Source organism: Lissotriton vulgaris, chromosome 9 (genome assembly GCF_964263255.1).
Source record: "Lissotriton vulgaris chromosome 9, aLisVul1.2, whole genome shotgun sequence".
Lineage (NCBI taxonomy): Eukaryota > Metazoa > Chordata > Amphibia > Caudata > Salamandridae > Lissotriton > Lissotriton vulgaris.
In genome coordinates this window covers 528592412-528608768 of record NC_141697.1, presented here as the reverse complement: position 1 = coordinate 528608768, position 16357 = coordinate 528592412, and positions in this window count along the sequence as shown.

The following is a 16357-nucleotide window of genomic DNA, read 5'->3' as shown; positions in this document are numbered from 1 at the left end:
TGGCAGAGTTGATCAAATAGAAGGATCTGGGCATCCTGAAATAAACCTCCAACCGTTTCGCTGGAGCGTTCATGCAAGGCTACCAATTGGTCAGCAGAGATATGCCCCAAGGGTGCTGGGAATCCCTGGTGTGCCATGGCCAGGAAATCGGGGAGGTTCTGCCTCGTTAGTTGAGGGACTCTCGCTAGACACTTCCGGGCGACCCTAATGGAGGGACCACCATATGGCTTCATCATGACAAAGTTACAGTGCATTGGCAGGAACCAACTTGATGGTGGTTCGTGTCAGTGAGTTGGTTCCTGCCAGTAGAACAAACATCCATCGAGCTGATGGACATGTCAAAATTTGGCAGGTGGTTACTCCATCAGTGTAATGGGATAATTTATCCGTCGCCCTAACGGAGTAAAATCTGTCCATCAACTTCAAAATAGGCCCCTTTGATTTAGTGTGCCTAAGATCCTGAGTCTGCACTTTAGTAGGATGCTGATTCATACACCAGTCTGAACCCACCCTAATCAGCACAGACAAAAGCCAATTGAAATTATTGAAATGCACTTTTATTTGTACTAAAATCAAGCAAATATAGTATTTTATAAAATGATAATGACTAGCACTATTCTGCCATGGGGCACGATATTTTGACTACCCAATGGCTTCTATATCCTAATCACCATAAATGTCCCTGTAACAAAAATCTATCTTCCGTGGTTTCCAGTCCCAAAATACAGTTATACTAATGTGATTTGTTTTTACAGCATCAATACACAACAGTGCAAGGTTTTACACACTGGACTTGATAATATCCACAATACTGCAGATAGGGAACAAAATGTAACAGAAAAAACGACATGAGCGCTTTACTGTGAGCAAGATGTGTAAATGGAGTACTTCATGAAATAGAACAGAATGAAGAAAGTTTAAAATAGGTAAAATTACATGAGCACTATACTGCGCTTTATGGAAAATTTGAATATATGTATTTTATTTTTAAATAAAAAGAAAGGACAACAACGTTTTAAACATGCAAGTGCTATAAACACCTTTCGGTGCACTGGAGGACAAATAGGACTATGTGTGGTATTTTATAAAGTGCAAGGTTGAGGGTGAGGCATGGCCGTACGGGTGACTGAAAGAAAGGGTTGCAACCAATGTGTTGATTTTTAAACAGCAACTCTAGAATTTGTCTCCCCAGATTACTCCTAGTAATATCTAGGTCTTGCACAAAAAATGGAAGCAGGATATCTGAAATCTAATTTAATTGTCAGAAATAAAATTGAAAACCGTGATAAAAATAGGGCAGAGAAGAAAAGTAGTTTGGTTAGTACATGCTAAAAGTTCTAGAGCAGAGTTTGTTACTCTAAATTATTGGCAACAGGATTCCTTCCCAGGATGGGTTCCTGGACTGGCCCTGAGAATCCCAAAAATGATCGCCGGACTTTCCAGCTGCTCCTCGTGATGAACCATTTCTAGGAAATACAATCCAGTGAACCAAGGGTGAAAGGATTCAACAACAATAGGTTTCCAATGAAGATGTCAGAATGCAAACAGAAGTGCAGAAAATGGAGTGAAGAGTGAGGTTCTCATAGTGCACTTCATGCATGCTTGTGCTTAAATCAGTTGTCTTTCACCCTGGAACTGCATGTTCTTCCCAGAGAGTTCGGTACACGTCTTGGAATGGGTTTTAATTAATAGAAAACCCATTTAAAAATTGCAAGCCAAACCTCCACAGGTATCTTTATATATGTGCATGGTTGCTATGACAAACCGCATTGGCAAAGCCAATAGCGGTGTCTTTTAGAGCATATACCTATGGACTTTGCCAATGCTTGTTCACGGGTGAACAAACTATTCTCTAGAAAGACTTGAAAAATTAAATGTGCTTTTATATTGCAGGCTATATCCTGCACCCACCAATTTACATTAAAACGACTGTCAAATACATGGGCCTGATGTATGGTTTGACAGTTTTAACTCTGTCTGGCCCAGTGGTGGAGGGCATGAAGGGGCTGATTTATATCATGGCGGGGTCCTGCCTTTCTGCCATGTAAATTACTCCATGCCCATGGCTGACATCCCGCGTGCCAGGTAGTCATTTATAAAGACATTGGCAGGAACTACTATCAAGGCGGGTCCTGTAAATGAATTTTACTCTTTGCTACAGGTCTGTGTCGACAGGACGCATTCTTTTTATTCTTTCCAAAAAGAAAATCCCCAAAAGCGATTTTGTTGTTGTAAAGAAAAAATATAATGCTCCTCTCGCCATGGGAGTCTTCTCCCAAAGAGGAGATAGCATTATAATGAAATGTACTGTTCCTTCCCGGCAAGTTTTATCTGGGGGTAAGAAACGGTAAAGAAACGACTACATGTCCACCCATCTAAATTGGGCAGGCAGACATGTAGCCATTTCTCCTTAATCCCAAGGGCTGTCGGAGAAGTTTGGCCATGGCGGAGACAAAGTAGTCCACGCCGTGGCAAAACTGAAGGTCCGTCCAAATTTAGGGGTCGATTAGGATCGCAGATTTTCGGCATCCTCCGGCCCGGCGGAAGCCACTGCCGGCCCGGAGGATGTGAAAAATCAGCTGCGGACCCACCAAAGACCCACCGCCACATTATGATGGCTGGTGGGTCTTGGTTTCAGTCCGCCGCTTTTCCACCGCGGTCGGCTTACAACCGCGGCGGAAAAGCTCTAATATGGTGGCGGTGTCTCTCAGACACCGCCAGACATATTAGGATGGCTTCCCAGACATGCTTTTCAGCGGCGGGTTCTCCGCCGTGGAAAAGCATCGAATCTTCACTTCGGGGGCCCGTTGCGGGCCCCCTTGGTGAAGGGGGGTGGGGGTGCACATGGGGGTACCTATGGTACCCCCCTGCATTTACATGCAGAAAGCGGCAGGCACCGCGCGGTGCCTGTCGCTTTATGCATGTAAATGCAATGCATGCGTTTTTAACATTGCGGCGGGTGCAGCTTGAAGCCGCACCCGCCGCAATGTTAAAAATAGAGGATGTGACCGCCAGGGTGGCGGTCACATCCTAATTGCACAGGAAGGAACGCCGCAGCACATGTGGACGTTCCCTCATACTCAGGGCTCGCGGACGGACGCATTAATTCTGCCACCTTGATGAACAGAGAATCCCACATTAAGGGAGGACTTCCGTCCCAGCTGTTCCTGTGAAGGTATCTAAAGCTTGGTGGATGGCCACAATCAAGTTTGACAACTGTTCACCAAACGTTTTGTTTTTGAGAAACAAACTCCAAACTTGGGAAGTTGTTTCTCAAAAACAAATAACTAATGATATTCTTACCCAGGGAGTTTTTTCCGTGAAGTGGGGGTCATTATTTAAACTTTTCTGTTCATAATTTCCTGATTTTTCACACCAGTGGCAGACAGAAGAAAAGGGCATCAGACCATCTACCCTAAAGCGGATGGGCGGTGTGATGCCAATACTCTGACATAAGGCTGTCGGAGTAAGCTTTTTGTCATCAGAGCCAGTGGGCCAATGCCAACAGAAAGCTGACAGTCTGCCCCACTTAAATTAAGGCAGACGGACAGAGAGTTTGGTGCACAGTGTACTCCATCACATTTGTGATGGAATACCCTGTCCGCCAAATTCAGAATCATTTCCTATGTATCTTTATTTTATTTTTTTATTTGCTGATGTTTTTATAGTAGATTTTGTAACACATCTATAGGTTTTATTTGTTTTCAACGTATTGCCACTTTTAATGTTTGGTTGCATTTTCTTGTTTTGTTTGGGCTTCTGAAAGATATAAACGATAAACACACTGATATGTGTTTTTCTAAATGACTCTACCTCACTCGTAGCCTTTTTGACTTCTCATGGAATGAGCTTCTGTTTTGGTCAACACCTGTTAATTGTCTACATGGTAATTGTCTAAAACAATTTTTCTCTGATTTACGCATTAGATAAATAGTGTGCATTTAGTGCACCTTATACAAAATTCAAACTAGGGTTTGCTAATGAGTTTACCAAATGTAATCTTGAATATACTTTGTAAAAGTGCATAAGGCCCTTTTGCAAGTTCTAGGAGTTATCTATATAATCTTATATCATTCATTTAATCTTGTAACAGCAAGCACTCACTTTGACTGATTATGGTTACATATAACTGCGTACCTTGGAATTCTGGCCTCTCGTCAATTATACTCAAAGTTCTGTTTCAAACCTGTACTTCTGGAACAAGGACTCAATCCGTCTTCAAAAGTAAAGAGTTTTTTTACCTGATTATTCGTTTCTGATACAACCCTTAAATCCTCGCATAACTCCTCACCAATTCTGGAAATTTCTGCCACAGTAACCAGTGATATTGGAAAGCAACGCAGTTGACTAGACTATGTAATTTCAGGCAAGATGCACAATGGTCCCTTGCATTATCACTCGATTTTGGATCTACTGGAATTGCACTTGACCGTTATGAGTCACAAGTATTGTATTGTTTTGTATTGTAATAGCATTTATATAGTGCTTACTATCCCTGCCGAGGCGTCAAAGCGCTTTTTCGGCGAGTAGCATGCTACTCGGAGACCCATAAAGAATTAGTGTTTAATTAGTATGGTGAAACATAAAAGTAATTTAAGTGCGGGATAGGTTAGTCAGTTATTTGGATCCGGAAGGATAATGGAAGGATAGAAAAGGAAAAAGGTTTGTATTTATATAGCGCTTGTTACCCCTGATGGGGTGTTGAAGCGCTTTTTTTTAGCAAATAGCACGCTACTCCGGAAACCCCTAAAGGATTAGTGGTGAATTAGTATGGTGTAGTATGAAAGTAATTTGAGTGCTGGATATTAATCAGTTATTTGGAGTGAGAAGGATAGCGGAGGGATTGAAGGGGGAGAAAGGTTTGCATTCATATAGCGCCTGTTATCCCTGTTGAAGCGCTTTTTTGGTGAGTAGTACGCTACTCTGGAACCCATAAAGGATTTGTGTTGAAAATTACTATTGAGAAATATGAAGTCATTTGAGTGGTGAATATGTTATTCAGTTATTTGGATAGAGAAGGGTGGGCAGAGTAGCTTTTTTTGGCAAGTAGCACGCTACTCTGGAACCCATGAGTATTAGTGTTGAATTAGTAACGTGAAAAATGAAAGTAATTTGAGTGGTGGATATGTTAGTCAGTTATTTGGATTGAGAAGGGTTGGGGAGAGGTAGAAAAGGGAAAAAGGTTTGCATTTATATAGCGGGTGTAACCCTGATGGGGTGTTGAAGCACATTATTGGCGAGTAGCACGCTACTCTGGAATCCAAAAAGGATTAGTGGTGAATAAGTAAAGTGGAATGGATCAGAGACACAATATCGATATCAAAAATATCGATATACAAAAATATCGAGTTAACAATATAGAATGCAAAATATCGACTTCCTATCTCCAAACAGGTAAGTACAAAAATATTGAATCAAAAATATCAATGTACAAAAATGTAGATAGTCAAAATATCGACTTTTTTAAATAGTTAGAAGTAATTTAAAATTAATAAAATAATAAATATAACTAACTTAAAATACTTAAATAACAATAAAACTAATAGATAATTAATAGATAATTAATATAATTTAAAACAAATTATACATATATATATATATATATATGTGTATATATATATATATATATATACAAACATAGTATTAATAATAAAATGTACAATATATTTACCATAGGATAGCGAGAGGGTTAAATTTACTATTACCAGTGAGTGCAACAGTAGAAAAAAAAATTGGATAGCGTAGCAGTAAACATTACTATTCCCACTAGAGTGAGTGCAACAGTAGGGAAAGCGTTGGATAGCGGGAGGGTAAGAATTACTATTCCCACTCCAGAGAGTGCAACAGTAGGGAAAGTGTTGGATAGCGTAGGGGCAAAAATTACTGTTCCCACTTCAGAGAGTGCAACAGTAGGGAAAGCGTTGGATAGCGTAGGGGTAAAAATTACTATTCCCACTCCAGAGAGTGCAACAGTAGGGAAAGCATTGGATAGCGTAACGATAACAATTACTATTCCCACTCCACAGAGTGCAACAGTAGGGAAAGCGTTGGATAGCGTAGGCATAAAAATTGCTATTCCCACTCCAGTGAGTGCAACAGTAGGGAAAACGTTGGATAGCGGGAGGGTAACTGTTGTAAATTCATACTTAGCTTTCTATGGCTTCTTGGTCTCTAGTCCTTTCTTTGTGTTTCTATCATCTTACCTAGCTGTGTTCTATCTTGTGTGTTGGGGGATTCTAGCCATGGCAGTTGGTCTGGTCAGCTGTGAGGCTTTGAGCTCTGTGTCTTAACTTATTCTTAGTAACTTAATAAATACAACCTAACTACTAGAAGACGTGTCCTGCTGCCTACTTCATCTATGTACAACAGTAAACCTTTTTATTCCCACTCCAGAGAGTGCAACAGTAGGGAAAGCGTTGGATAGCGTAGGGGTAAAAATTACCATTCCCACTCCAGAGAGTGCAACAGTAGGGAGGGCGTTGGATAGCGTAAGGGTAATAATTACTATTCCCACTCCAGAGAGTGCAAAAGTAGGGAAAGCGTTGGATAGCGTAGGGATAACAATTACTATTCCCACTCCACAGAGTGCAACAGTAGGGAAAGTGTTGGATAGCGTAGGCATAAAAATTACTATTCCCACTCCAGCGAGTGCAACAGTAGGGAAAACGTTGGATAGCGGGAGGGTAAAAATTACTATTCCCACTCCAGTGAGTGCAACAGTAGGGAAGGCGTTGGATAGCGTAAGGGTAATAATTACTATTCCCACTCCAGAGAGTGCAAAAGTAGGGAAAGCGTTGGATAGCGTAGGGATAACAATTACTATTTCCACTCCACAGAGTGCAACAGTAGGGAAAGTGTTGGATAGCGTAGGCATAAAAATTACTATTCCCACTCCAGCGAGTGCAACTGTAGGGAAAGCGTTGGATAACGGTAGGGTAAAAATTACTATTCCCACTCCAGTGAGTGCAACAGTAGGGAAAGCGTTGGATAGCAAAGAGGTTAAAATTACTATTCCCACTCCAATGAGTGCAACAGTAGGGAAAGCGTTGGATAGCGGAGAGTAAAAATTACTATTCCCACTCCAATGAGTGCAACAGTAGGGAGAACGTTGATACCGTAGGGGTGAACATTACTATTCCCACTCCAGTGAGTGCAACAGTAGGGAAAACGTTGGATAGCGTAGGGGTTAAAATTACTATTCCCACTCCAGAGAGTGCAACAGTAGGGAAAGCATTGGATAGCGTAGGGATAAAAATTACTATTCCCACTCCAATGAGTGCAACAGTAGGGAAAGCGTTGGATAGCTTAGGGATAAAAATGACTATTCCCACTCCAATGAGTGCAACAGTAGGGAAAACGTTGGATAGCGGGAGGGTAAAAATTATTATTCCCACTCCAGTGAGTGCAACAGTAGGGAAGGCGTTGGATAGCGTAAGGGTAATAATTACTATTCCCACTCCAGAGAGTGCAAAAGTAGGGAAAGCGTTGGATAGCGTAGGGATAACAATTACTATTTCCACTCCACAGAGTGCAACAGTAGGGAAAGTGTTGGATAGCGTAGGCATAAAAATTACTATTCCCACTCCAGCGAGTGCAACTGTAGGGAAAGCGTTGGATAACGGTAGGGTAAAAATTACTATTCCCACTCCAGTGAGTGCAACAGTAGGGAAAGCGTTGGATAGCAAAGAGGTTAAAATTACTATTCCCACTCCAATGAGTGCAACAGTAGGGAAAGCGTTGGATAGCGGAGAGTAAAAATTACTATTCCCACTCCAATGAGTGCAACAGTAGGGAGAACGTTGATACCGTAGGGGTGAACATTACTATTCCCACTCCAGTGAGTGCAACAGTAGGGAAAACGTTGGATAGCGTAGGGGTTAAAATTACTATTCCCACTCCAGAGAGTGCAACAGTAGGGAAAGCATTGGATAGCGTAGGGATAAAAATTACTATTCCCACTCCAATGAGTGCAACAGTAGGGAAAGCGTTGGATAGCTTAGGGGTAAAAATGATTATTCCCACTCCAGAGAGTGCAACAGTAGGGAAAGCATTGGATAGCGTAGGGATAAAAATGACTATTCCCACTCCAATGAGTGCAACAGTAGGGAAAGTGTTGGATAGCATTGGAGTAAAAATTACTATTCCTACTCCAGAGCGTGCAACAGTAGGGAGCGTAAATACTTCATATATAAACAAAAATGTATTCAATATTAATACCAATTTAATTTTTTTAAAATAATTATTAGTTTTTTATAATAAATTAAATATTTTCAACAAAAATAACCAATAAATAAATAAAAAATGTAAATATTTATAAATAAATTACTTCCCACCCTATAACCCTATAAACCCACAACCCACTACTGAAAATAAATTAATACAATTAACATGATTAACATTTAATCAATTATTTAAATGAATTATCAATTATATTTTATTTACTTACCAATCAATAATTAATTAACAATGAATTACCAATTTTATTTTAATTAATTACCAAATAATCAATTATTAAAAGGAATTACCAATTACATTTTAATTAATTACCAATTAATAATTAACTCAAAATTAATTCAAAATAAATACCAATAAATAAATTAACATATTTAATTAATTTTAATTAAATTACTTCCCACCCTATTCCCCTATAAACTCACAACCCGCAACAGAAAATACATTAATATAATTAACATAATTATCAATCAACCAAATAATTAAAATTAATTACCAATTTAATTTTAATTATTTACCAATTAATAATTCATTAACAATTAATTATAAATTAATACCAATAAATAAATTAACACATTTGATTAATTATAATTAAATTACTTCCCACCCTATTCCCCTATAAACCCACAACCCGCTACTGAAAATAAATTAATATAATTAACATAATTATCAATTAATCAATTAATTAAAATGAATTAGCAATTATATTTTATTTAATTACCAATTAATAATTAATTAACAATTAATTCAAAATAATTACCAAAAAATAAATTAACATATTTAATTAATTATAATTAAATTACTTCCCACCCTATTCCCCTATAAACCCACAACCCGCTACTGATTTCTATTATGCAAAAATAAAATACCATAAAATTAATTAATTAAAATAAATTATAAAATAAATAAACACTTTTCACACATATAGTAACATAAAAACACTTTAAAAAATTGATATTAACTTACCTCTAATTCGATATTTTTGTTGTCTATATTCTGTCCATTCGATATTTTGTCCTTTCTATATTTTTGAATCGATATTAATGCTATTCTAGTCAATATTTTTGTAGTCTATATTCTGTCCAGTCGATATTGTGTCCATTCTATATTTTTTAATCGATATTAATGTAATTCGAAATAAAAAACTCAATATTTTGACTGTACATATATATATATATATATAACATTTGAGAAGTTAACATGTTAGTCTGTTATTTTGATTGAAAAGGATAGTGGAGGGATAGAAGAGTGAAGGATTTATATATATATATATTACCTACTGGCGGTAGCCAGTAGGTATACATAGTTAGGACCTAGTTACCATAGGAAATTCCGAACATTCTATTGGGAATAACTTTGGCGCCAATTGAGGGATCTGCCTGTAATTTTTTTTTAATTTGCCTCGCTTCACTCCTCTCCTTCCCTGAAAGTTTTAGGGGGATTCGTCAAGCGGGGGCTAAGAAAAAAGGGGGGTCCCAAAACTTGTTTTCCCCATTTTAATTTCCATAGGGACATTCTGACAAGGCTACAGCTCAAACGGCTGAACGAAATTACACCAGATTTGGCAAAATGGTAGGTACTGGTATGCAGCAGTGCCTTTTGTATGTTTGGTTTAAATCCCTCCAGTAGTTCTCGACAAAATTGAATTTGAAAATTTTCAAATGGCATTTTCTATGGGACCTTTAGACACGGCTACAGCCCGAACGGCTGAACGAAATTACACCAAACTTGGCAAAATGGTAGGGGCAGGTATGCAGTAGTGCCTTTTCTATATTTGGTGAAAATTCCTCCAGTAGTTGATGAGAAAATTGATTTGAGCAAATTATATACCTATATGCGCTCAACATTCTATTGGGAATTAACTTTGGCGCTGATTGAGGAATCTGTGTGTAATTTTCCAGATTTTTGGCCAGCTCTGCTCTGCTCCTTCCCTGAAAGTTTCGGGGGGATTCGTCAAGCGGGGGCCGAAAGGGGGGTCCCAAAACGTGTTTTCCCCATGTTAATTTCCATAGGGACCTTTAGACACGGCTACAGCCCGAACGGCTGAATGGAATTACACTAAACTTGGCAAAATGGTAGGGCCTGGTATGCAGATGTGCCTTTGCTATGTTTGGTGTAAATCCCTCCAGTAGTTCTTGAGAAAATTGAATTTGAAATTTTTCAAATGCCATTTTCTATGGGACCTTTAGACACGGCTACAGCCCGAACGGCTGAACGGAATTACACCAAACTTGGCAAAATGGTAGGGACAGGTATGCAGTAGTGCCTTTTCTATATTTGGTGAAAATCCCTCCAGTAGTTGTTGAGAAAATTGAATTTGAGCAAATTATATATCTATATGCGCTCACCATAAGCGCACCGTACGCATACGGTATGCGTACCGTACGCGTACGCGTGCGTACCCTTACGTGCGCGAGCGAGTTTCTGATTGGCTGGCAGTCGACTGTCAACATTCCAAACTGTCCAAACCAGGAAGTGTTGGCCACCATCTTGTTTTTCAGGAGAACTGAGGCACAAGAGAGCCCAAAACAAGAGTGGAAAACACGAAAAGGGGGCAGGGTAGGGACCCCCCAACCATCTAGCCCTTCTCAGGGGTCCCAAAAGGACCCCCAAGAGCAAAAAAAAAAAAAATCAAAAAATCACACTTCCATTTCCTCAACTATACAGTTATACACACAACACCTTACTTATTCAAACATATACTAACACATACTTACTCTCTTATACAATCACTTATACAAGTACACAATGATCCATACAGCCACTCGCACACTCACTGGCTCTCATGTATAGTCATTTATATATGCCAACTCTCACATGCACTGTGTTTTACATATGTACTTACTTGGACATGTAGCACTGAGATATCCATTCACTCACCAACACACCCATGCACACAGTCAACCGCCCATATAGCTGTTTCCACATGCACTCTTGAACTCATGCACCTAGTGAATCAACTGCTCACACATCTATGCACAGAGTCACACACCTCCCAGCCACCCACAAACACACTCAGTCTCCCATTCAAATACTTGGGCAACCAATCAATAACCCATATAGCCACTCATATAGGTACTGCTCAACACGTGCAGCAGCTTACACAACAACAGACACACTGATGCACATATTCAGACAGTTTAGTCACTAACCCATGCATTTAGTAAGACACATTTAATCACTCACTCATACAGTCAGTCACGCACCTACTAAATCCTCCATCCAGACAATTATGCATCCACTCATTCTTCAATATGTAAAACATATTTAAACTTTACAGAAACACACAGTCACTGGATGATGTCATCAGTGATGTCATTTGAGATGTCATCAGTAATGTCATCAGTGATGTCACTGACCATGTCATGAATGATGTAATATGTGACATCATCAGCAGTGGATTGCGGGTGCACGAAATATAGTTAGTACAAAAAACTATATAGGAGCAATTTCAATGGTTTTTTAAATGCTAATTCCTAACTATATAAGGCCTGAAACCTATGGTTTTTTAAGTGAATATATATATATATACATTCAGAAAGAACACTATCCACCACCACCAGCAACAGGTCGCACGCAGAAGCTGGAACAAGATCACAGCTGACCAGCTCGCCGCAGCCCTGAGCCAAGACCCCCCCGCCAGCTCATCGAACCCCAGCCAGGCCGCCAACAACCTCACGAAGTGGATCAGCAACTGCGCAGACGACCTCGCCCCACTGAGAACCCCACCCAGCAGACCCGGCAGTAAGAAAGCACCATGGTGAACCAACGAACTCAAGAGCTCCAAGAAGAACTGCTGTGCCCTCGAGCGAGCCTGGCGCAGAGACCCTACACCAGACAACATGACCATCCTCAAGCTTGCAACCCAAAAACACCACCAACTGATCCAGACCACCAAGAAAACCGCATACAAGGAACGACTGGACAACAACGCACACAACAGCAAGGAACTCTTCAACATCGTCAAAGAGCTCTCCAACCCCAACGCCGTAAACAACGACATCACCCCATCACAAGACCTCTGCAACTCCCTCGCCTCCTACTTCCACATCAAGATTGCAGACATACACTACAGCTTCAGCTCGCAACCAATGCACCCTACGACCGCACCAATGCCCCCCACCGCCACCCTCCGCGCCTGGACCCCAACCACCACCGAAGACACCATCCGCACGATGAACTCCATCCACTCCGGATCCCCAACCGACCCCTGCCCTCACCACGTCTTCAACAAAGCCGACGCTGTCATCGCACCCCAACTGCGGGACATCATCAACACCTCCTTCGACACCGCTACCTTCCCGGAGAGCTGGAAGCACGCCGAACTCAGCGCTCTCCTGAAGAAACCGTCAGCAGACCCCACCGAACTCAAAAACTACCGCCCCATCTCGCTCCTCCCGTTTCCGGCCAAAGTCACTGAGAAGACCGTCAACAAGGAGCTGGCCGCCTTCCTCGAGAGGAACGGATCCCTCGACCTCTCGCAGTCTGGCTTCTGGGCCAACCACAGCACCGAGACCGCCCTCATCGCAGCCACCGATGACATCCGAGCCCTGCCGGACAACGGGGAAACTGCGTCCCTCATCCTCCTGGACCTCTCCGCGGCATTCGACACTGTCTGCCACCGCACCCTAGTGAGCGCCTCAGCAACGTCGGAATCCAAGAGAAGGCACTAGAATGGATCATCTCCTTCCTCGCTGGTAGGACACAGAGAGTCCGTCTCCCCCCGTTCAGATCCGAGGCCACAGAAGTCATCTGCGGAGTACCACAAGGATCATCACTCAGCCCCACCCTCTTCAACGTCTACATGAGCCCCCTCGCGGCCATCGCACACCAACACAACTTCAACATCATCTCTTACGCCGACGACACCCAGCTGAACCTCTCCCTCACCAACAACCCCGCCACCGCCAGAACCAACCTACACGAAGGGATGAAAGACGTAGCCGAGTGGATGATGAACAGCCGCCTGAAACTGAACTTAGATAAGACGGAAGTCCTCATCCTGGGATCGTCACCCTCTGCCTGGGACGACTCCTGGTGGCACCCGGCCCTGGGCAGCGCACCCAAACCCACAGACCACGCACGCAACCTGGGCTTCATCCTGGACTCCTCCCTCTCCATGACCAGACAAGTCAACGCCGTTTCCTCGTCGTGCTTCAACATCCTGCGCATGCTACGTAAGATCTTCCGGTGGATCCCCACCGAGACCAGGAAGACAGTCACCAAGGCCCTCTTTACCAGCCGACTGGACTACGGCAACTCCCTCTACGCCGGAACCACCGCCAAACTCCAGAAGAGACTCCAGCGGATCCAGAACGCCTCAGCAAGACTCATCCTCGACATCCCCCGACACAGCCACATCTCCGGACACCTGAGAGACCTGCACTGGCTCCCGATCAACAAGAGAATCACCTTCAGTCTCCTCACCCACGCACACAAAGCCCTACACAACCGAGGCCCAAGATACCTCAATAGCCGCCTCAACTTCTACACTGCCACACGCCAACTTCGATCGACCAGCCACGCCCTCGCTGCCGTCCCCCGCATCCGAAGAGCCACCACAGGAGGAAGGTCCTTCTCCTACCTGGCCGCCAAGACCTGGAACTCTCACCCGACCCACCTCCGCCTGACCCAAGACCACCTTGCCTTCAGGAAGCAGCTCAAAACCTGGCTGTTCGAAAAGTAGCGGACCCCCCCTCCCCAAGAGCCTTGAGACCCTCCGGGTGAGTAGTGCGCTATATAAATGCTTGATTGATTGATTGATTGATTGTATCCAAAGATGGTATGCGGCGTGTGCCTGAGCCGCGGAGCAAGCCCATGTGCCTTGAGCATTCCAGGAGTGACGCCGAATGGCGCCACCGTATCTGGGACAGAAGCTGATTTCTTGCAATCAATCCCACTTCAGCGGGGACTGCAGCCCAGCACCACTAGCCCACTGGGGTTTGATTTGCCGAATTTATGAACATTGACACGGCATCTCACTGAAGAAATACCGGGACCACATCACCCAACATGCCACTGCTGTGGCCACGCCCATCTGGGCGGGGATTTTATTCAAATGGTGCCAAAAACTGCTGTGACATTGTTTGTGCATCCAGTGCCTTTGATAAAGTGTAACATACACGAAACGCGTCAGGCGCAGCTGGAACCTAACTTTGTGATGCTGAGCAGTTCATCCTCGCTGTATTTGCAATAAACAAGAGTTGGCAACGGACCTACCTGTCAATGGGCTCTCTATTCAGCAGGCAAATTCTTTGGATATATACATATATATACATATATATTTTGGAGGTCATAGCAGTAGGAGGAGGCTTTGGATGAGTAAAAAGGGATTGTGGAAGGGAAGAGTCAGAAGGAAGAATTTAATAAGGTTTGTTTTTGGGGGATCGGTTTAGTAAAAGAGGTGTCAGATGATGCAAGGAGGGGTAGAGTAGGGGAGGGTGTAGAAAGGGTTATGTTGGGGATCATAGTAGTGGTATCGGGTTTGGGATGAATGAGAGAGTGGATGTAGAGGATATATTGATAGATGTGTAGGGTGAGAAATAGAGTAATGCATTGGAAAGTGTAGTAGAAAGAAGTTTGAGATGAGTCAGAAAGCTGGCCTAGAAAATATATTGAGAGAAGTATAGGCTGAGAAATAGGGTAGTGCATTGGAAATGCTAAATTAGAAGAAAGTGATAAATATATAGATCCATAAGTATATTGAAAGTAAATAGATGCAAAAAGGAGGTAGGTATATGCAGATTCAAGATATTGATAGAAGTTCAGGATGAGAAATAGGGTAGTGTATTGGATATGCTTTTTAGGAGAAAAGTAACAAACACAGATCCAAGTACATGGAAGGTAAATAGATGCACAATGGAAGCAAGTACATGTAGACCGAAGATGCACCCGAGTAACTCAGTTTTCAAGTGTTATTATACTTTAATTATTATTATTTTTTAAAACAACATAATTTTTCTACATGTTTATACAAAGCAATACACAAAGATAGGTATATATCTATAGTGAAAATAAATGCTTATATACAGAGGGATGTGCTGTAAATTTCTGTTTGCATATGGTGCAAGTAGGTGCAATTAGAAAGTTTCATGGCGGAGTTTGAGGTGTGTGTATACTCTGTGTCATTTCCTGACTGTCACCATGCCCCTTATGTTCAACGTCAGCATGTTATATGTACAGACCGACATAAGTGTGTTGCCCCCCATCTGTTCTATCTGCATTAGCTACAGTATTCGCCATAAGTCAACCGGCCTCCACAGTGCAGAGTGTTGTCGCCTCTGGCGGGTAAGTGCGTGTATGTTGTTTCTAGCGGAATTATGTGGTTTAAATTGGAATTGTTAGTTGTGAAATGATGTGTTGTTTGGAATGTATTTGTGCATTGAAAATATGTGGTATGGTGAATAGACAGGATTGAGAGCTGTATAAAATAGGTAGAAAGTAAGAATGAGAGTGATAGGTAGTTTTTTTATGAAATGGTGAATGAACTCTAGATAAAGTAGTAGAAATAGTGTGTGAGAAAGACTGAATGAAGGGGAGAGAAGGTTAAAGATGTATAAAGAGTCTGCGCTTGTGCACGCAGAAGATACTGAAAGAATAGAAGTTGAGTGTGTGTTTGCAGTTTTGATTTTTGAAAATGTATGGTAAAGAAACTGTGCTGAAAGACCTCAAATGAACCACTATGAGAAATGCTTGATCAGTACATGTGTGCACAATGGGATTATGTGGATAGGAGTTAGGTGGTATTAAGTGTAGTGGACTTATGTGTAGTGGTATTGTGTGTAATGGAGTGGCATGTATTGAGTGGAATTATGTTGCAACGTGTTGAATTATGTGACTTGATGTGGAATTGTGTGGACTGTGTGTTGTGGATTGGATGTGTTTGGTAGAATTGTGTGTTTTTGAGTGGAATTTCGTGCAGTGTAAGGGAATTGTGTGGAGATGATTTGTGTTGTGTGGAATTGTGCAGCATTGAGTTAAATTATGCTAAACGTAATCATGTGCTATGGTGTGGAGTGTTGCTATGCGACATGGAGTAGATTTATGTGGAGTGTGATTATGTGCTATGGAGTGGAGTGTAAATATGTTGTGTGGTATGGAATTGTGTGGTGTGGCATTGTGGGGA